The sequence below is a fragment of the Callithrix jacchus genome, chromosome 6 (genome assembly GCF_049354715.1).
Source record: "Callithrix jacchus isolate 240 chromosome 6, calJac240_pri, whole genome shotgun sequence".
Classification (NCBI taxonomy): domain Eukaryota; kingdom Metazoa; phylum Chordata; class Mammalia; order Primates; family Cebidae; genus Callithrix; species Callithrix jacchus.
This window is the reverse complement of record NC_133507.1, coordinates 16,763,974-16,785,084: the sequence shown is the minus strand read 5'-3', so window position 1 is coordinate 16,785,084 and position 21,111 is coordinate 16,763,974. Positions and strand designations below refer to the sequence as shown.

The following is a 21,111-nucleotide window of genomic DNA, read 5'->3' as shown; positions in this document are numbered from 1 at the left end:
GCAGCTAGAAGGCACCGTGTTCACAGCAGAAAGGGAGACCTCAGCACACATTGAATCTGCTGGTGCCTTGTTCTTGGACTTCCCAGCTTCCAGAACTGTGAGCAATAAATCTATGTTGTTTATAAATTACCCAGTCTGGGGCATTTCTGTCATAGCATCCCAAATACATTAAGACACTTGTTTTGTGTAATTTCATTTGTAAAAGCCCCTATAGCCCTGAGATTCACGTCATACATGTGTAAAAGGAGAAACTGAGGGAGGGAACCATGATATCCAACACCTCATCACCATATTGCAAATGGATGCTTTGGAACGAATGGTGATATTTCATTTAAACAGTCAAGGCAATCTTAATGGCATCAGCCTAGTGACTGAAAGGAGCTGAATGGTTATCAGACAGCTTAGCAGCTGACTGGCCCCATGACAGAAGTGACTGAATTGACTGAAAAAATATTCGGATTGTTGGAGTCATTCAGATGGTCTCAGAGTGTAACTCGATTGGAACAAATGAAGAAAAATAAAGTTTGCATCTTTGCATTAACACGGAAGCAGCCAGCTGAAAAGTTTAGAATAAAATAAAATGCAAAAAATTAAACCGTTTATGCGATACACACAATTCTATGAAAGTAGGTCTGATATTTGGTTTCACTGAATTAAAAGAAGAAGCCAGTTGTTTAGGTACTGTGTAGAAGCAGCCAAAACCAAATGTGCACGCGGGCTATTTGTCTTCACTACCTACAGTGTAAAAAATTGCTATCACTTAGAAATAGTTATTCTCTTTTCCGGGGGAAACAGGGAGTGAGGGTGTGGGAGAAGTTCACTGGAAGGAGTGGGATTCTGTGATGGTATAGTCATAATGTACATTAGTTCTGACAGTAGCACACTCAGGAGATTTTTAATCCCACGTAGGTAGTTTACTGAAGACAGCCATCAGGTGACTAATGGAGGTTTGATTATGACTTCATAATCCACACAGCTAGGCTTTTGCCCTGGGTATACTAACTGGCTAACATTCACAGGGTTTCTCAAGTGATAATCTTCTTTTATAACCAAAACTAATCACTTTATTAAAACAGTTAAGCACAGCAACAGCAAAGAGCCCTACGTGTTTAAAGACTATCAATACAGAAAGTAAGACGTTAAAGAGTCAAATAGATTCTCCTGGATTTTTTTAAAAGTTTGCTTTGGTTTCCATAAATACTCAACTGGAATGAGTATCTTATAATTACTCAGCTGGAATGCATAGGCTAATAATTCTCTTAAGGGAAATAACTGATTAGAGATGATCATTTCGGGTTCACTTTAAATCTGCCAATACCTTCTTAGTTGTAGCTCAATCCCAGTAAATGTCAATTAAGGGTCTAAATGCTTTGCCATGTCTCATAACCAGAGGATCTTGGAGCAGCATGTTCTGACCCATTCTTGAAAATAAAAGTTTCTAGGCCGGGTGCGGTGGCTCATGCCTATAATCCCAGCACTTTGGGAGGCCAAGGCGGGTGGATCACGAGGTCAAGAGATCGAGACCATCCTGGTCAACACAGTGAAACCCCGTCTCTACTAAAAATACAAAAATTAGCTGGGCATGGTGGTGCGTGCCTGTAGTCCCAGCTACTCGGGAGGCTGAGGCAGGAGAATTGCTTGAACCCAGAAGGCGGAGGTTGCGGTGAGCCAAGATCGTGCCATTGCATTCCAGTCTGGGTACCAACAGCAAAACTCTGTCTCAAAAAAAAAAAAAAAAAGAAAGGAAAAGTTTCTATCCTCCATTTAAAATTTGTTCTGTTACCAAGGCAAAAGTAAGTATAAGAGCTGATCTCTAACATGCTTCATTGATCAGTGACAACTAGCTCAAGTAATCCAACTTCTGAAGGCTAAACCAATCAGTGACAACACCACGCTTCTGAAATCAGTCACTTGGTAACATCTTCATTCTAGGGTTTGCCTTTCTTAAAGTCAGCCAATCAGAACCAACCTCACTTGAGTGCCCAAACTTCTGCAACTTAAATTCAACCAATCCCTACTCACTAATTGTTTGTTAAAGTCCTCCAGTCCGAAACTCCCTGCTTCGCCCAATCCTATGTGAACTCAGCTCTCTGCTTTGCTCCCCAACATTGCACCTTATACACACAGCTTTCTCTTGAACACAGAAACAATAATATGGCTTTCTGTTTTAGATTAGGGTGAATTAGGCATAGCTATTGCTGAGAACTGCATGCTGATGCACTTGAGGGTGATGGACTTTTCAGTTGGTACTCTTCTCAATGGAATTCTTTAAGACTGGCCTCTACAACTGACCTGCCTTAGTTTCTTCATTCTTCTCACTCCCAGTGTACTACCAGTTTATTTTTTTGGACCATAGGGCATTTTGATAAGAATAAAAAAGCATTTGAGCTGGTATTGGTGCATGAGAGAAAGAGAGAATCTTTGTAAACTTACTGTAGTAAAACAGTGCAGGAATTGCTGGGTGGACTGGTTCTACCATTGTATCACCACGGGAACAAATTATAATCTCATTGTGACTCTGTTTCCCCATTAACAAAATGCTGATTACTGAAGGTACTTACTTGTTCAAGGTGAAGTTAATTAAGATATGCAAAGCATGTCATTTAGTGCCTGGGATGCAAATTTTATTAAATAATGAAGATTCTTCTAGGGATCTTAAAAGTTCTGGTGGTTTGACTCTCTCTCTCTTTAGTATTTGCACTTTCAGAGGTATTTTGAGCTTCTGAGACTCACTAGTCTTGACTGTAGCTGCACATTTCAAATATTTCATAAATTATGAAGAACAGCAGCAGAAGTTTAAGAACAGATACTGGTGAGGCTGTGGAGAAAAGGGAACACTTACACATTGCCAGCGAGAAGGTAAATTCGTTCAGCCATTGTGGAAAGCACTTTGATGATTTCTCAAAGAACTTAAAACAGAACTACCAATTGACCCAGCAACCCCATCACTGGGTATGTACCAAAAATGATAGAGGTCATTCTACCATAAAGACACGTGTGTTTATGTTTTTTGCAGCACTATTCACAGTAGTGAAGACGTGAAGTCAACCTAAATGCCCATCGATGGTAGACTAGATTAAGAAAATATGGTATATATATGTCGTGGGGTACTACACAGCCATAAAAAAGAAGGAGATCATGTATTTTGCCTTAACATGGATGGAGCTAGAGGCCATTATCCTAGGTGAACTAACACAGGGCAGAAAACTAAATACTGCCTGTTCTCACTTATATGTGGATGTATTTGTCTGTTCACATGCTCCTAATAAAGACCTATCCAAGACTGGGTAATTTATATAGGAAAGAGGTTTAATTGACTCATACATAACTGGGGAGGCCTCAGAAACTTACAATCATGGTGGAAGAGAAAGCAAACATGCCCTTCTTCATATGGTGGCAGCAAGGAGAATTGCAGAGCCAAGTAGGAAAAAAGCCCCATATAAAACCATCAGATCTCATGAGAACTCACTCACTATAATGAGAACAGGATGGATTTATTTGCTTTTCACTAGATCTCTCCCATGTCATATGGGGATTATGGAAACCACAATTAAAGATGAGATTTAGATAGGGACATAGCCAAATCATATCATTCCTGTATTAGTCTGTTCTCACGCTGCTATGAAGAAATACCTGAGACTGGGTAATTTATAAAGGAAAGGGGTTTTATTCAATCACAGTTCTGCAGGGCTGGGGAGGCCTCAGGCAATTTAACAAACATGACAAAGGAAGCATCATGAAGGGGAAGCAGATATGTCCTTCTTCACATGGCGGCTGCAAGGAGAAGTGTAGAGTGAAGGGGAAGAAGACCCCTTATAAAACCATCAGATCTTATGAGAACTCACTATCATGGGAACAGCCTGGAGGTAGCCATCCCCAAAATTCACTTACCTCCCACCAGCTCCCTCCCATGACATGTGAGGATAATGGGAACTACAATTCAAGATGAGATTCGGGTGGGGTCACAGCTAAACCATATAAGTGGGAGCTAAAGATTGAATATACATGGACACAAATACAGAAACAACAGACACTGGTTCCTACTTGTGGGTGGAGAGTGGGAGGAGGATGAGGACTGAGAAACTACCTATTGGGTATTATACTTATTACCTAGGTGACAACATCATCTGTACAACGAATCCCTGTGACATTCTATTTGCCTATATAATAAACCTGCACATGTGCCCCTAAACCTAAAATAAATAAAATAATGAGCATTCGATTTCATCTAAGAATCTTTCAAATACCAGTGGCTTTTAGTCTTTGGTACTTTCACTCTTAGAGGAGCTTTGAGTCTATGGGCCAGTGAGTCTCGACGGCAGCTACACACTTGAAATGCTTCTTAAACTGTAAACAACAGCAGCAACAGCAACAATAAAAACCTGGTGCTTCACATGTGGTAGGTCTGGAGTGGGGCCTAAGTGTCTGCATTTTCAGATGCTATGTGAGTGAATCTAATGTGTATCTAAGATTTAGGAAAAATGAGTACCTTTTCAAGGCTCAGAGGTAAAAAGAGGATCATCATGTGATTTCCCAATTTTCTGATGCTATTCACTGGGGCAAGAGCAGTGAGCTGCAGTGACAAATAGATGGCTAAGGAGGTAGGGATTGGAACAAATGCTCTATTTTGTGCCTATGGCACAGCATGTGTCATATGGAAGGTTTAAATAAATATTGCTTAAAGTTCAGAAATAAAGTATCTGTTTTCTTTGGATGAATCCCTTCAGACTATAAACCTGGAGAACTACTGGTCTAGACCTCTCTCCTGAGATTGAGAGCTGTGAGGCTCTTCCATGCAGACACGTTGTACTCAGCCCAACTCCAGCCTCTGCAACCATACTGCTTGGTTTAGAATCTGGCTGTTTGCCTGACCATGTGTCTTCAATTTTTTTCCTCTACCTCATAGGATCAGTGTGCAAATCCCATGAGATTAACATTTGGAAACACGCAAGTGAACAGCAAAGAGATAAAACCTCAATAAATGTGGTTATTATTATATTCGTTATCCAGTGTATTAATCTTTCCCCCATACTCCCTTTCCTCAGGTATACCCTATGTAGTGCACCACCCCTGATTGCTCAAGTGGAACACCTGGGGGCAGCATTTGCCATCTCCCTCTAATCTATCCTCTACGTCTAGTGCACTTTCTGACACTGTTGGAAATGACCACGTTTTCTGTTACCATCACTCAGTTCAGGCCATGTTTAACTTTGTCCAGGAGTCCTACAACAGATCCCTCTTGGGTCTCCAGGTCTAGTCTTACAACTGTGCCCTGAGAGTGCCACTTGCCTCCAGACTCAGCTTTCCAACCTGCAGAGAAAATTGTGTCACTGTCTTGCTTGAAACCCTCAGTGACTTCCAATTGTTCTTAGGATACTGTCAAAACCTCCTCACACATCAAACAAGGTCTTGCTCCTCTGGCCCCTGTTAACCTCTTCAAGTGTCAGCTCTTTGACACCCTCCTTGCACAATGTGCTCCGTCAGTTCGGACCTCCCTTCAGGGCTGTAGCTGTGCCAAGCTTCTCTGAACATCCCCCAGTGTCACTGTCTCCATCTGGAGCACTTTCACTGTGAATGCTGAATGAAGCATATGAGATGCAGCAGAATTGGAACCCAAAGGAGATGCTGATTATTTCAACAGCCCCTCCTGTTCTAAATTCTCACATTCTATAATAGAAATACTTGTCTCCTGGGTTGGTGATGATGATGATAATGATTGGTGGTTTCTATCCACTCTTTAGTTTCGTCGGCAAGCTCCAGCTGCTAAGTCACAATCTCTCAAAATAATTTAGTGTTCTGTTCTAGTGCTCAAGGAAATTATTTTAACATTCTCACTCAGTACCTTCTCGATCTCTTGTTTGGATTCCATTTCTAATCACCAGTTGGTCTCTGTAAAGCCTTCTTTTATTCTTGCTTCTCACTTCTGAATTATATATATATATAAAGGCAAATATATACATATATATATATATATATATATATATATATATATATATATATATATTTGCCCTTTTCTTTAAACCTCAGCTTTTGCCAGTGGCCTATGGTGCTAGATTGTGATTGGCAACTAGAGTTGTATTTCGCAGGAATCTTCTATTCCTGACCCCAATCCTATAAAAACCCAACCCAGAGCTAATCTCTGGCCAAAAGTCCAGGATCTGTTTTACTGCCCTTGGAATTAAGAGAGTAAGACATTAATCATCGGACTGCTAGGTAATTCTTTCAGAATAAGGATCTATAATTGATAGGCTCAAAATTGAACTTAATTTTCTTAACACTAAAGTAAAAAATGCTCAGGTTTTAACATTTTAACTCTGTGTGTGTGTGTGTGTGTGTAAACATCTAAATGACACGAACACGCAATACAAATCTAACTGTAGCACTAATAAGGAAATCTTGCCAGGCAAATTTCAACTTCATTATTGGCTTTAATTAGCAAATGAGTGGACAAATACAATACAGTGAATGTCCCTGGTCTTGACTTGATTAACACATTGCACAGGGCATTTCACAAAATGATAGCCCATGAAGGCATTTAAATAATCTTAGAGGTGAGCATTTGCAGCAGCTGAGAACAGGCTGGCTGCATGCAAAGGGAAGGTCCTGGAAATGACAGGCTTTTGGGAGGATGATGACATGGACCCTGTCTTACTCAGCATTTTTCCTGATGATGTGGAAGGGGAAGCACACAGTGTATTAATTAAATTTGATAAGGATTCTGATTTGGTTAGCAGAGTGAACCGAGAGCGTTTACAACATGGCGAGAAAATAGGAAGAAGAAAATACAGTTTGGAAAAATGCAAATAGTACGGCCTGGGAGAATTAAGCCATTAGAAAAATATTCAGGGATCCTAATACAATAGCTGGGCACATTTAGGGAAATAGAGATGAAAAGGCCACATTTTTTTTTTCTTCCCCAATTGGGGCATGGAGCATCACTCCTTACACGTCCCCTAAGGGTAAAATTTATACCACTGATAAGGCTTCAAAAGGAGATTTTTTTTTTTAACCAAGATTAAGATATTGGGAGTCGGCCAGCACGGTGGCTCACACCTATAATCCCAGCACTTTGGGAGGCCGAGGCGGGTAGATCACGAGGTCAAGAGATCGAGACCATCCTGGTCAACATGATGAAACACCGTCTCTACTAAAAATACAAAAATTAGCTGGGCATGGTGGTGCGCACCTGTAGTCCCAGCTGCTCAGGAGGCTGAGGCAGGAGAATTGCTTGAACCCAGGAGGCGGAGGTTGCGGTGAGCCGAGATCGCGCCATTGCACTCCAGCCTGGGTAACAACAGCAAAACTCCGTCTCAAAAAAAAAAAAAAAAAAAAAAGATATTGGGAGTTGATGGTTTCCATACATTTTACTTACATGGTTCTTTATCTCAGCCATGTCTCACTACCATCGTAGTGTTTAATCACTTGTCTTCCTTCTGTATAATAGCTTCCTCTAACCTCATGGACAGAGGGCATCTCTTTAGGGTCAGATGCCCTTTTCATCTCTGTTCAGTCAGGGTTTTTCATTAAAGTTTGGGGCTGCCTGCAGATAAGGATTAATTTCTACTTCATCAGGTATATTAAAGTAATTTGTTGAAATAATCAAAACCTTACATTTGCTTTTCCTAGTGGTGTTGAGTTTCCTGGCTTCTCGAAATGACCTTTCAAAGCCTGTTTATCCTGAGAATGTATGTCATAATGAAATTTGATTTATTCCTTTCCTTTGCACACCCTTTCGAAAATATGTAATTTTTTTTTTTAGTCTGTTCTCTTCTGCAATTCCATGGACCTGTTTTTGGCCCAGGCTTTATCAGCCCTTCCCTAGTCTGTTGGCTGTGTCACATGCATAATGATGTTAAACATCGTTTGGTTCTAATATTAGTTCTATGTTTTGCCAGTTACATGACCATGACCTTAAGGAATGAAGGATTCTTTGTTCTCCTGACCAGTTTCTCCTCAAGATGAGTATAAGAGAGTGACCCACAGGGTAGAGTAAGTGGTTTCAACTGAGAAAACAACAGTTTCTAGTATTTATGCTTCCACTCACAATAAATACATTGCTTGGTGTTATGAGGTTCTCTTCTTTTTTTTTTTTTTTTTTTTTTTTTGAGACAGAGTTTCGCTTTTGTTACCCAGGCTGGAGTGCGATGGCATGATCTTGGCTCACCGCAACCTCTGCCTCCTGGGTTCAGGCAATTCTTTTGCCTCAGCTTCGTGAGTAGCTGGGATTATAGGCACCCACCACTATGCCCAGCTAATTTTTTGTATTTTTAGTAGAGACGGGGTTTCATCATGTTGACCAGGATGGTCTCGATCTCTTGACCTCGTGATCCACCGGCCTCGGCCTCCCAAAGTGCTGGGATTACAGGCATGAGCCACCATGCCCGGCCCGAGGTTCTCTTCTATAGCATCCTGCAGATCATTGTCAGTTGTCCACGGTAAGAGCATTCGTCCCTCCCTGTAATTTTAAATTTAGAGAGTCTTTCTCTAGCTATGCATGAGGAAGTTTGAAAACAGGTAAAAGATGGACTTCAAGCCCCTGGAATGTGCCTTTGAGCACTACCAAATGGCAGTTTTTTTGTCCTTTAGTCCAGCATCCAGCCTTAGTCCTGCAGGTAGTCTCCTAAGAGGAACTTAGAGGTGTATCTGGTATGGCCTCATATGCCATTTGTATTCTCGGCCTCCTTTAAATTCCGCATGTGTGGGAAAAAGTAAGTATCTCAAGTCTTTTGATCTAAAAACAAACTTGACCAAATTAGTGATTTGCCCAATTAGTGATTGTCCTAGCACAGTGGCTGAAACCTGTAGTTGTAGCTACTTGGGAGGCTGAGGTTGAAGGATTGCTTGAGGTCAGAAATTTGAGATACAGTGTGCTATGATTGGGCCTATGAATAGCTACTGAACTCTAGCCTGGACATTAATAAGACCCCTAACTCCAAAGAAAATTCTTAAAAATATCAGCACTTAGCTGGGCACGGTGGCTCACTGCTGTAATCCCAGCGTGTTGGGAGGCCGGGTGGGCAGATCACTTGAGTTCAGGAGTTCGAGAACAGCTTGGCCAACATGGTGAAACCCTATCTCCACTAAAAATAGAAAAATTAGCTGGGTATGGTGGTGCACGCCTATAATTCCAGCACTCGGGAGACTGAGGCAATAGAATCACTTGAACCTGGAAGGCAGAGGTTGCAGTGAGCCGAGATCCCTCCACTGCACTCCAGCCTGGGTGACAGAGTGAGACTTCACCCGCCCCCCACACACAAAAATTGGCACTTAACTGATTGACTTGGTGCAAATATGCTAATTTTGTAAGTATTGGGTTTTCAGCAACTTTCCTGTTTTATCCAGTCCTTAATGTATCTGCCTAAGAGGCACAATCATTCTTGCTATGTCATGTTATTGTCAGGATTGAATGAAACAGAGAGATAAAGCCCCTTGGAGCAGAAAGGTCCCCACTATCAGAATTCTGTCAGTTGTCACTCATTTTCTCTGATCCTCATATAATCTTATTTGCAAAAAGGCAAATTCGATTTGAAATAGCTTCTTGTTGTTTGATGTCTGTTAGAGTTTTGGTGAGAATTCAATGACCATGAAGGCAAAAGCAATTGGTAAATACAGAGCCATAGAGTAGAAATCTCAGATGATCCATTATTTTGGCTGGGTTCAAGGTGATTTTGTTTTGTACCTGGAATTCACTCGCTCCAGGTTGACTGAAAAAAGATAAGTGTCCTGAGTAAAAAGTAAGAAGGAAGCGAACTGTATTTTTCCAATCCTTTAAACCTTTCGTGTTTGCATTTAAAGTTGAGAACCAGAATGATTCCCCCATCCTCTAGGGCTGGCGTTGGCAATCATTTCCTGTAAAGATTCAGTTAGAAAATACGGTAGGCCTGTGGGTCACGTGGTGTTTGTTACAACTTATTCACTCTTCCATTATAGCAAAAAAGCTGCTATGGACAACACACAAACAAGTTTGTGTTCCAATAAAATTTTACTGACAGAATCAGGTGATGAGCTGGTTGGCCGTGTAAGGCCAAAGTCTCTGGATACCATTGTACGATAATGCTGACGTGATGGTATTCTACCAAATACTAAAATGCTTTTGAGGAAATCTAAAGAGCTATGGGTTCTCTCAACCCCCTGACTCCAGGGATGAAGAACTTGAACAAGGACCTAATTGGAAAACTTCGTAAATTATTCCGGTAGTATGCTAAATGGGCAAATTAGATTACTTAGACTACACATAATCTGGTCACATTTATGGTTTGTCCGTTCAGAGTAATCATATTAACTGCATTGTCATCTCAGAACAACTTCCCAGAGTTTTTTAGATAAACCCTGGAGTGGACAAATTTTCCTTGATGGGTAAATCATCATCTTCAGCTTTTTTGTTTTTACGGGAAGAGCCCACTTTAGAAAGTTTGAGAACATCTAGAACAAAGCAACGGGAATCATTAAAGCTGTGAAAAGAAATCGTGAAGAGTGCTCACAGTAATTACGGTTCTTCAGCATGAAACAGAGAAAATGAGGTCTTGAAGCATGATGAGTTATTATATCGCCCTAATGTCTTCCAGGATCCCTTCTCTGAGTGTTCACCTCCTCACCCCCACATTCTTTTTCTTTTAGAAGGGGATCTACTGAATTTAATGGGACACAGGCCATTCAAGTGACCATAAGAAAAGTTTTATTCTTTAGAAAAATCATTAGATACTAGTAATCACCCAGAAAAAAAAAATGATTTTCTTCTACAAATGAGGAAATTGAGTTCCATAGAAGTTTAGCAACTTTTCAAAACACCCAGTTATCTGGTGATTGAGCTGCACCCAGAAACTGAGAAGCCCAACTCCAAGCCAGTGGCCTCTGTGATATGTCTCAGCAACTCCCCAAATCTGTATACTAATGAATGATTTGCACCTTATAGACTGTTTGCTCTGTTTAATGTTTTTCTTGATTCTCACATCAGTTCTGTAAGGTAGGTGGCCTTGTGTGCTGAGTTTTAATCGATGTTTTACCACTAACTAAAGGTCAGAGGTTAAACTTTAAAAGGCAAACTTTAACCTCTCAGAACTTCCATTTCCATTACTGAACACAGTTAAACTTATCCTGTTACAAGAAACAGAAGAAACAAGGCATGCAAACATGCCGTATGAAGCTAGAAAGTGCTGTTCAAAGCAGGGTTGTTGTTTCTGTTTTACAGAAGGTTCCAGGACTCAGAGAAATGTAGTGAACTGGTCCAGGGTTGGGAGGATAAAAAGTGATGTCATGTGAACCTGTCTCTAGCTGCCTTCCTTCTTTGTCCAGTGCTCTTTCCACTCTAAACATGTTACCTCCTCCTGCGAGCAGGTCCGGGACATAAATGCAGAGGTCAAGGTTGATGTACTGTGGGCTGCTGGATGTGAAATACCCCTGATCTGGGCTCTGTGCTCCCTGATTCTCATAGACTCTTTCCTTACACTGTATATGTTCATCTATGTACTCATTTATCTAAAGGAAGAAAAGAGAAAGAGAGAAAGGGAAGGAAAAAAGAAAGGAAAGGAAAGGAAAAGAAAGGAAGAAAGAAGGAAGGAGAGAAAAGAAAGACCTATTTGAAGATTAATCTTACGTATAGGACTCAGTTCCCTCTATAAATCTGCAGAGAGTTTAGTTGGAGGTACCTGCCATCAAGGCCAGCACCACCCAGAAGTGTACAGCTCCCACAAGAGGGAATACTGAACAGAGCCATCAGCATCTCCATTTTCCTAAGGATATGTCAAAGATGCAAAGAGTGCATTACAAACCTCATTGTGGGCCTTGGGTTGGACTTGTGGTTTATCGGAAAGACAACATGAGGGATTTGGAGTCAGGCCAGAAAAGTAATTACAGCTTTGCCCTCACCACCTGACATGAGACTTCAGACTCTGGGTCTGTATAATGAGCATGGGCATTATACAAACCCGGATTATTTGGGAGTTAAATGAGATAACATCTGTAAATTGCAAGACACTATGCCAGACACATTGACAACATGAAAATAACACTATTATGGACTCGTTATATGCTAGACATTATTTTAAGTGCTTCACATGATCAACAAATTCAACACACAGAAACCCATGAATTAGGTTGATATTCCCCTTCCATAATAGAGGAAGCAGATCCATAAAGAAGTTGAGTAAATTGACAGCGTCACACAGTTTAAGAGTGTTGGAACCAAGCTTTGATCCCAGGTTCTCTGACTCCAGATCCCTGGAGTTTTCTTTAATTTTTATTTTTTACTGAGGTATAATTGACATTCAGTAAACTGACTCTTAAAAGTGTACAGTTTGATGAGTTTTCCGTTTCCTAAAAAAAAAATTTAAACTTCTAATTTTTGTGGGTACATAGTAGGTATATCTATTTATGGGGTACATGAGCTGTTTTGATACAGGCATGCAATGCGAAATAACCGCGTCTTGCAGAATGAGTTATCCATCACCTCAAGCATTTCTCCTTTGTGTTACAAACAGTCCAACTTTAGTTATTTCTAAATGTACAATTTTAAATATATAATTACTATGGACTATCGTCACCTTATTGTGCATCAAATAGTAGGTTTTATTCATTCTTTCTTTTTTCTGTACCCATTAAGCACCCCTGACACTACCACCCCAGCCTCTTACTACCCCTCCCAGGCTCTGGTCACCATCCTTCTATTCTCTATGTCCATGAGTTCCAGGTCTCACAAATAAGTGACAACATGTGATGTTTGTCTTTCTGTGCCAGGCTTATTTCACTTTATGACCTCCAGCTCCATCCACGTTGTTGCAAATGATGGCTCTCATTCTTTTCTGCGGCTGAATGGTACTCCATTGTATATATGTACATTTTCTTTATACATTCATTTGACATATGCACATCCCTGTGAGACCATCACCACAGTTGAGTTGATGGAGACATACCAACTCCCATGCTCCTTTGTCATCTCTTCCACTTGCCTATCCCAGGAAACCACTAATCTTTGTAACGTTCTGACTCTGTAGATTCATTGACATCTTCTAGAATTTTGTATAAATGGAGTCATTTAGTATGGACCTTTTTTATCTGATTTCTTTCATTTAGCATAATTGCTTTAGGGTACATTCATAGGATAGCCATAGTATATTCTTTTTTATTGTTTAGTAGTATGCATTATATGGATACAACCACAATTGGTTTATCCATTCACCTGTTGATGGGCACATGGATGTTTCCAGTTTTTGGCTATTCTAATTACAGCTGCTGTAAACATGACTATACATGTGCTTATACAGACATTTGTCTTCCATGCTTTTTATCACAAAACTACCATAATGCCTGTCTCTCTTTGAAGTGGGTTAGATAAACCTTAAGATAAGTAAAAAATGATGGCCTAGCATGACATTTTTTTATTAAAATTGTACATTGTTTAAGAGAGAATCTTGTAGGTACCTGCTCTTGTTTCTGCCCTGGAGTAATGGCGGAAAAAAAAGGACCTCTTGCATACCCCATGGCTCACATGTGGAAACCTTTCTGGGGTAGGGAGAGAGAGTAAAAGGACAAAGTGGCTGGGTTACTGGCATTCGATTTGCTGGAAAGCAAAGCTCAGTCTATCTGTCACAGTTTTTAACCTGATGTGTTTTCAGAGCAGTTATTGGTGATGAATGACTGGTCCCAACTTCATTACCTGCCAAAAGTTAACATGAAAGCTCCAACGACTTAGGCAGGAAATGAGATCCCCGGATGTTCCCAGAGTCAGTGAGACAGTTAATCTGATTTACATCCACTGCATTTCAGAGAACTAAAATTTCATCTGCTGCTTCTAAGCATTCATTTGGGGTGAACCCACATTACTTTAAGTGAAACCCCTGAGTCAAGCTGTTTATAAACTACACAGTGGCTAATAGGGATGGAAAACCAATAGAGGAGCTCAGAAATCACAGATAATGCAAGGATGGAAGAATGCGTTAGACAGCACTGCGCATGTGTGGGATAAAGAAATAGGTCACGTGGGTTAAAACTCAGCCCGGCAGAGAACACAAGGACTTGATAAGTTTCCACGACTGAAGTGCTAAACTGAATAGTCCAGATAGCAGGAAGAGACATGAGGTTGCTTCCCAAAGCAGGAAGTGAAATGTTCTTGGAGATTAAAAGAAAAAAGAAAAGTAGGGATCTTATGGCAGTTGGTTTTTTATATTTTGTTTTTGAAGTTGTCCTCTCCTGTAGGATTCACAGGCACTAGTATGACACAAATAAGATGGAAGGGATGTCTAGAGGGCAGAACGGAAAATTAACTGTGGCTACAAAAATCTTATCTCATGGAAGGAATAGGAGAGAACAGCCTGCAGAGAACTAGGCTGTGAGGAGCCTGCTGTGTTGATGCTAGAATTGAGCAGAGGAGTTCTATGTTAGCAATTCTCATTGCTTAGGGGGACAGCGATTCCAGTGATCTTGAGACATTGTTTCCAGTATTTCTGGCTTAGAGACTTTTCAGAATAAATAAGCAATTATTTCTTATTTCAGACTTATCTTGCAGTCTGCTTCCTATGGCATCATTAACTATTATCTGTGGTGGTAACCACTGATGTCAAGTCAATTTGAAGAAGAAAATTTGGATAGTTCTCAACAGTGATGAGCCATTCTGTGTTTGATTTTTCTTAAGACGGTTATGATTGGTGACACTGAAAGATGAAAATGACCAAGATTGTTGTACTTATCTACAGATAGGATTAGCAGATGGGAGTTATGGTCACCCCAAATTATGTCGGTGTTCTAGCTGACCTCTGGCTGACCTTTTTTTAGATAACCGAGTCACTCTAATTCCAAAGGATTTTATCTTAGCAAACCTTTGTGAAGAACCTATTATGTGTAGACAATACAGAGATGGAAGGCACTGACACATGAGCGGGCTCCAGGAATACGTTCAATGTGAGTAACAGCTTCAGTAGGAAGCAGAATTTACAACTGAAAGATTTCAATGCAGGGATCACATGCAGAGGAATTGGCAGGGTAAGAGAGCAAATAGAGAAAGGGTGGCATCCAAAGACATAGCACAGCACGTGGCCTGACAAAAGATGGAATGACACGGCCTCTGCCACAGATGCTCAGCTACAGAAGGAGCAGGGCAGGGATAGCCCAAGCACTTTTCCCTCTATTTGTGTCTTATTTCGCCCTTCAGTCTCTTGCTGATACATCTCATTTGCCAACCATCAGCAGGGTGTATGTAGGCGTCAGCTTCCTTGGCCTCAGAGCGAGGGAGAGAAAGAAGAGTCTTATGATGTGAGAGGTGGGCTAACTATAGGAGAACCTGTCCAGTCTCCCCTTTTTGCCAATCAGCATCTTTTCTTGCTTTTTGTTAAGTAAAGAAGCAGTTGTCCCCAAAAGAGAGGAGAGAAAAAGTCTCATCAGCTACCATATTTTCAAAGGATGATGTCAATTCACTCACGTATTTCCCTGAAATTTAATGGACACTTCTGTAATTTTTTTATTTAAGGTAGGAAGAACAGGTGGGAAAAATCAAGTGACATGAAATGTGCATGGTTTCTATAGTTATCATTTATGTGGCTAGTCCCAAGACCCATGTTAGTTATTGTAGCTCTCCTCTGACAGCGGCCATTCTTCACCTTCATCCTCTGCCATCAACTCAAGATTCTTTGCTTGGCAGAATGATCCATGACTTCATGATGGAAGGATCTAAGTTCTCAATTGTTCCAGATTTATCAGGTTGCTGTAGTTTCCTATTTATTATTAAACTTTGAAGTACCAATAGAGATCCCGGAGAATCTCCTTGGTTCCAGGCCTTGTCCTCTTTGCTCCTATTAAACAGTTGTGTGTTTCTCATTGGGTTTCTCTTATTGGTTTTATACATCTGGAAGCCACCTGAAAGCAAGCTTAAGAGATACAGTCTGCAAGTGTCAGCCTCTTGGACCATAGAACAGACCACAGGAGGGAAGAAAATGCAGAATATCAAGAACAAATTACCTCAGTGCTGGGATAGGATTGACCTGGTCATGATTCTGCAAAGAAGGAGTCTGAGCTTAGATCTGGTTAGAAATTCAAAGGTTCTATCTGAAGGGTTTAATGTCTTACGCTCTGTTGTGCCCATGCTGCTGCCCCCACCTATCAGACCCTTATATTAAGTTACCATTGTCTCACAATACACTCATCATTATAAAAATAGCTTTATTTGTCACACACTGACTATAATGCTACATCCTTTAATAAACTGTAATGAGCATATATTAAGTGGTCACACTTTGCCAAAGGCTTTTACATACATTCCTGTAAATTGATGTTTCAAATAAATCTGTCTGTGATTGTTTGATCAGCTTTTTAGATAAGGAACTGAGACTTAGAGAAATTAAGTAGCTTGCCCTAAAAAAAGCAAGTGAGTAAAGGGCAAAGAGAAGATTCAAATCCAGACGATCTGATGTAAAAAGTGTTTTTATCTCCTACTTTATGCTGTCTCCTGTAATTTCACTGCAATCCTGCAAGGGGATAATTATTTTCATTTTATGGGCAGGGAAACAGATGAAGAGAGGTCCAGTAATTTTTTTTTTAATTGCATTTTAGGTTTTGGGGTCCAGTAACTTTTCTAAGTCACATAGTTAGGAGAAGAGGCTGGGGACCCGCTCTATTCCAAAATCCATGTTCTTTGCATTCTATACAATTTTAGTTTACACTGAAGAGCAAGTGAATAGATATGGGGAGAGAAGTGAGTGAAGAAGTATTTGGCAGGATCCAGTGGCGCAGTAATGACTACATGGCAGTGACTTCGTGGCAAGGGCTAGTACACCCAGTAAGGTAGGGCTGGGGTGGAGCCAGTAGCAGATCTAGAAGGAGCAGGCGAGCTTGGGATAAGGAAAAGATGTGTTAGAAGGTTTTGCATCCAGCGGCAGGTCACATTTCATTTGACATAAACAAAGCGTTTCTTGAATTCTGAATTCAGTGGCAGATTTTTTTTTCAAAACAGAATTAAAAAGAAACATCCATAAAACAAATCTCATTTTAATCTGCATCTTTGCCTCCACTCTCTCCACACATACAAAAGGAGAAACAGAGCAGTGCAGTTCTGTTGGTGAGTTGTCATGGAGACAGCTGCCACGTGGTCTCCCAGCCATGACTCACCACTGCAGGAGTCTCCAAACTTAATTATTTATTAATAGGCTTTTACCAGGCCAGCCTCCAGAGGTGGAACATCTTGTTTCCAAGGCTGGGACGGTGGTGAGAAACGGAGGCAGAAAACACTAGGCAATTACAAAGAATTAATTAGAACCTCTGTAAACGCACTGACAAACATGCCTTACGAGAAACTGTGGTGGGATTTGGGGTTACTCAGGTGTCTGGGGGAGAAAAAGTGAAAATGAGCAGTAGGTCTCCAACGATTCTTTATCCTGTGACACTTAAAGAGTCCCTTGCACTGTTCCTTCCATGAACTAGTTATTCAAGATGGATTAGTAACCTACAAATTCCAGGAAAAAATAATTTATACTAAAAAATGTGTATCTATTAATATACATATATATTACACACATATATATATTCAGTCTTTGTATCTCTCTCCAAGATAGCATAATCAAAGTGACCTAGCTAAACTAATTATTTAATTAATAAGTGGGGTGCTTAGAAATGACATCAGTTATATTAGAGCAAGGTCTTGCCAGGAAACATAAATGATTCCTGAGACACCTATTTACATGATTGCGCATTAATCTTTTCCTTTACACTTAAACCTAGTGAATGCAAATGGAATAGGAAAAGCAGGAAGGTGGTTGATTAGCCAGCTAATTAATTACCGGTTCATCCATTCTTTCATTCGTTTAACTACAGAGCTATTTATTCATTCTTCTGTACTTACCAGGAATCCAATACTATTTGAATATCACATGGTGCTTGACCCGTGTATGTCTCAGTCTAGTGAAAGACATGAGACATGTACACAAGTCACTAAATTCATGGTAAATGATTATAAATTATCTTAAGGGATGGAGAGGTGGGAGGGAGTAAAAAATGAAAAGATAAACATGGCACAATAAAGTTTCCAGAATGAATAGTGATGCTTTGTGTCTGAGATGAAATTTATCATCCACTGATGTTCCTTCCAACTCTTAAGATCTCTCTGAATCTGTCAAGTAGTCAATTCATTTTGATGTTGGGTTATGTGAATAGCACACAAAATCTTCTCTCAGTCTCATTGTTGAGTTTTCTTGTATTTATTGTTGTGTGACATATCTATCTGCCATAATGAAGCTATCAAGGATCCGATGGGGATAATACAGTCTGCCCTTCACCAATCTGAAGTTTAAACTTCTACTCCAAGTTAGGGCAAATTATTTGGCAGTTAGTTTTCTTACATATTTGAGTGTAGGCTGTGAAAAGAGACATGCAGAGAGAGCACTCTAGCATTTTAAAGCTAGAAAAACCTTATAGGACATAAAATGAATAAAAGCTGCTGTGTCTTGGCTATTATATGCCAGGTGCTTTCCTTATATTAGCTTTAATCCCCAAAACGCTGCAGGGTAAACATGGCCAGTCAACATTTTTCATCCATGAGGAATTTAGTCTTGGAAACATTAATTAACAGGTCCAATATCCCAGAGCCAGTTAGGGAAGCTGGTTTGTGTTGAACCCCAAAGCCACCATTTCTTTGACTGGACACTGACCCAGTCTAGCTTCAGCTCCCCAGTTTCTTTTTTTTTTGAGATGGAGTTTCGCTCTTGTTACCCAGGCTGGAGTGCAATGGCGCAATCTCGGCTCACTGCAACCTCCGCCTCCTGGGTTCAGGCAATTCTCCTGCCTCAGCCTCCCGAGTAGCTGGGATTACAGGCACGTGCCACCAGGCCCAGCTAATTTTTTTTGTATTATTAGTAGAGACGGGGTTTCACCATGTTGACCAGGATGGTCTCGATCTCTTGAGCTCGTGATCCACCCGCCTCGGCCTCCCAAAGTGCTGGGATTACAGGCTTGAGCCACCGCGCCCGGCCTCCCCAGTTTCATAGACAGGGAAATTAAGACTCAGAAATATGACATATCCTCATAGTCATTCCTGATTACAAGGTTTTAATTAATGAGAAAGAATTTGCTAAATTGTTATGTTTGCTAAAATTAATAACCAATGTCAAAATTAACAGTAAGCCTTTAAAATAATTCTCATCGAAGTCAGGAATGCTACAAGGATTCACGCAATCACAATTACTATTTAACATTGATCTGAAATTTTAGCAATGGAAATGAGAGATGGGAAAATTAGAGTTACAAGAAATAGAGAGGAGGGAAAGTTTGTAATTAATTCTTTGATGAAACCAAATGGAACAATGAAAAATTCTAATAAAGCAAACATTAGAATTTGAAACACTGGTTGTTTTCAAATTATATATTCAAAAGCAACAGCTATGAAAATTCAAGCAAACCAGAATAGCCAAAACAATTTTGAAAAAGAAGAACAGAGTTCAAGGACTCAACTTCCTGACGTAAAAATTTACACAGTTTTAGTAAACGTGTACTGGCATAATAATAGTGACACAGGTCAAAATAATAAAATGGAGAGTTTGGAAGTAAACTCATATTAGAGCCAACTGACTTGTCAAGGGTGCTAGGACAATTCAGTGGGGTAAAGAATAGTCTTTCCACCTAAAGTTACTAAAATAGCTGTATGTCAAATGGAAAAGAATGAAGTTGGTCTACTGCCTTACCACAGACAACAGTTCACTCAAAAATAGATCTGAACAATATATTAAAAAGAGAAGACCCTAATAATAACGTAACAAAGTTTAAAACAGGCAAAATTTGTATGAGAAAAATTATAGAACACTCCCGAAGTAGAGTTGAAAGAATAGAAAGTCATGTCATATTTCTGGAAGGAACATTTAACATCATTAAATATATTATTTATAAGTTAATATATAGATATAATAGTTCTGCTCTATGAACAGAACTAGTAATAGACTTACTTACATGCAAAAATTGAATTTATAATACCATAACATTTCATACTAGTGGGGGAAAGATGAACTTCTTGATGAATGGTAATGGAATATAAGAATAACAAAATAAAAAATAAAAATTGGTCTATTCCTCATCCCATATACCAAAAAAGAATTCAAAATGAATCAAAGATTTAAGTGTAAAAAATAAAAACTACCATGTACTGAAATAAAATATGGAATAATTTTTTTATTATCTAGAAATGGGAATAATTTGTCTAATAATGACTGGAAAATTCATATTCAGTAAGTGAAAACTTGAGATATGTGAATATATATAAATGCATATAATTATATGCGACATAACCTATTTAATACATATATATGTTCTATCATACTGTGATATACTATGAATTTATAGTATGATGTAAATATATGTGATATTTTATATGTATAATTTTTGCAAGTACCAAAAAAGCTTGTAACTTACTTGCAAAACACCCCAGAAGAGTCAGTAATCTAAAAAGAACTTCTAAAAACATGAGAAACAACAAGACCAATAGGTGAGATATATATAGACACTGATTTACAGAAAGTGAAAAACAAATGGTCTTTAACTTATGAAAAGACATTCAACCTCACTTATAGTAAGAAAAACGAAATTGAAAAACGACGCTGAAATGCCATTACATTCCTCCCAGAGTGCCAAAATCCAAAAAGTTGACACACTATTTGTGAAACTTCAAAGATGTACACACTCTTGTAGATTAGCAATGGATATATTAAATTATACAAGAAATATAGTAACAGCTAGCAAAATTATATATGCATATATATTAATCCATTGACTCAGCAATTTTGCTTCTAATAATTTGTCACAATGATACATTGCAAAAGTACAAAAAGACATATTCTCAAAGATGTTTACAGCACTGTTTGTCATAGTAAAAGACTATGTACCCAAGTGTCCCGCTATAGGGGACTGGTTAAATAAACTATGAGTGTTCACTTCTGTGGCATATATACTAAAACAGGAACAATACAGAGAAGATCAGCATGCCTCCTGCACTAGGATGGCACTCAAATTTGTGAAGCTTTCCATGCTGTTTTAAAAAACATTAAACACTAAGCAAAGCCAACATGCTTATGGCAACCTGTTTAGGGCTTGGTTCTGTTTTGGCACTAGCTGAACGCAAAGGGTTTCGTTTAATTCTAAGCCTAAGTA

General features: G+C 39.5%; 1 long non-coding RNA gene and 1 other non-coding gene across 5 annotated transcripts in view; both read left to right on the top strand.

The window, feature by feature from the left end:
- Positions 1–21,111, top strand: part of LOC144582969 (uncharacterized) — a 512,920-nt gene that overhangs the window by 291,695 nt on the left and 200,114 nt on the right. The gene's annotated exons all lie outside the window — the stretch shown is intronic.
- Positions 20,888–20,994, top strand: LOC118154911 (U6 spliceosomal RNA). Its single transcript, XR_004745165.2, has one exon. It is a non-coding gene; the product is annotated as a U6 spliceosomal RNA (small nuclear RNA).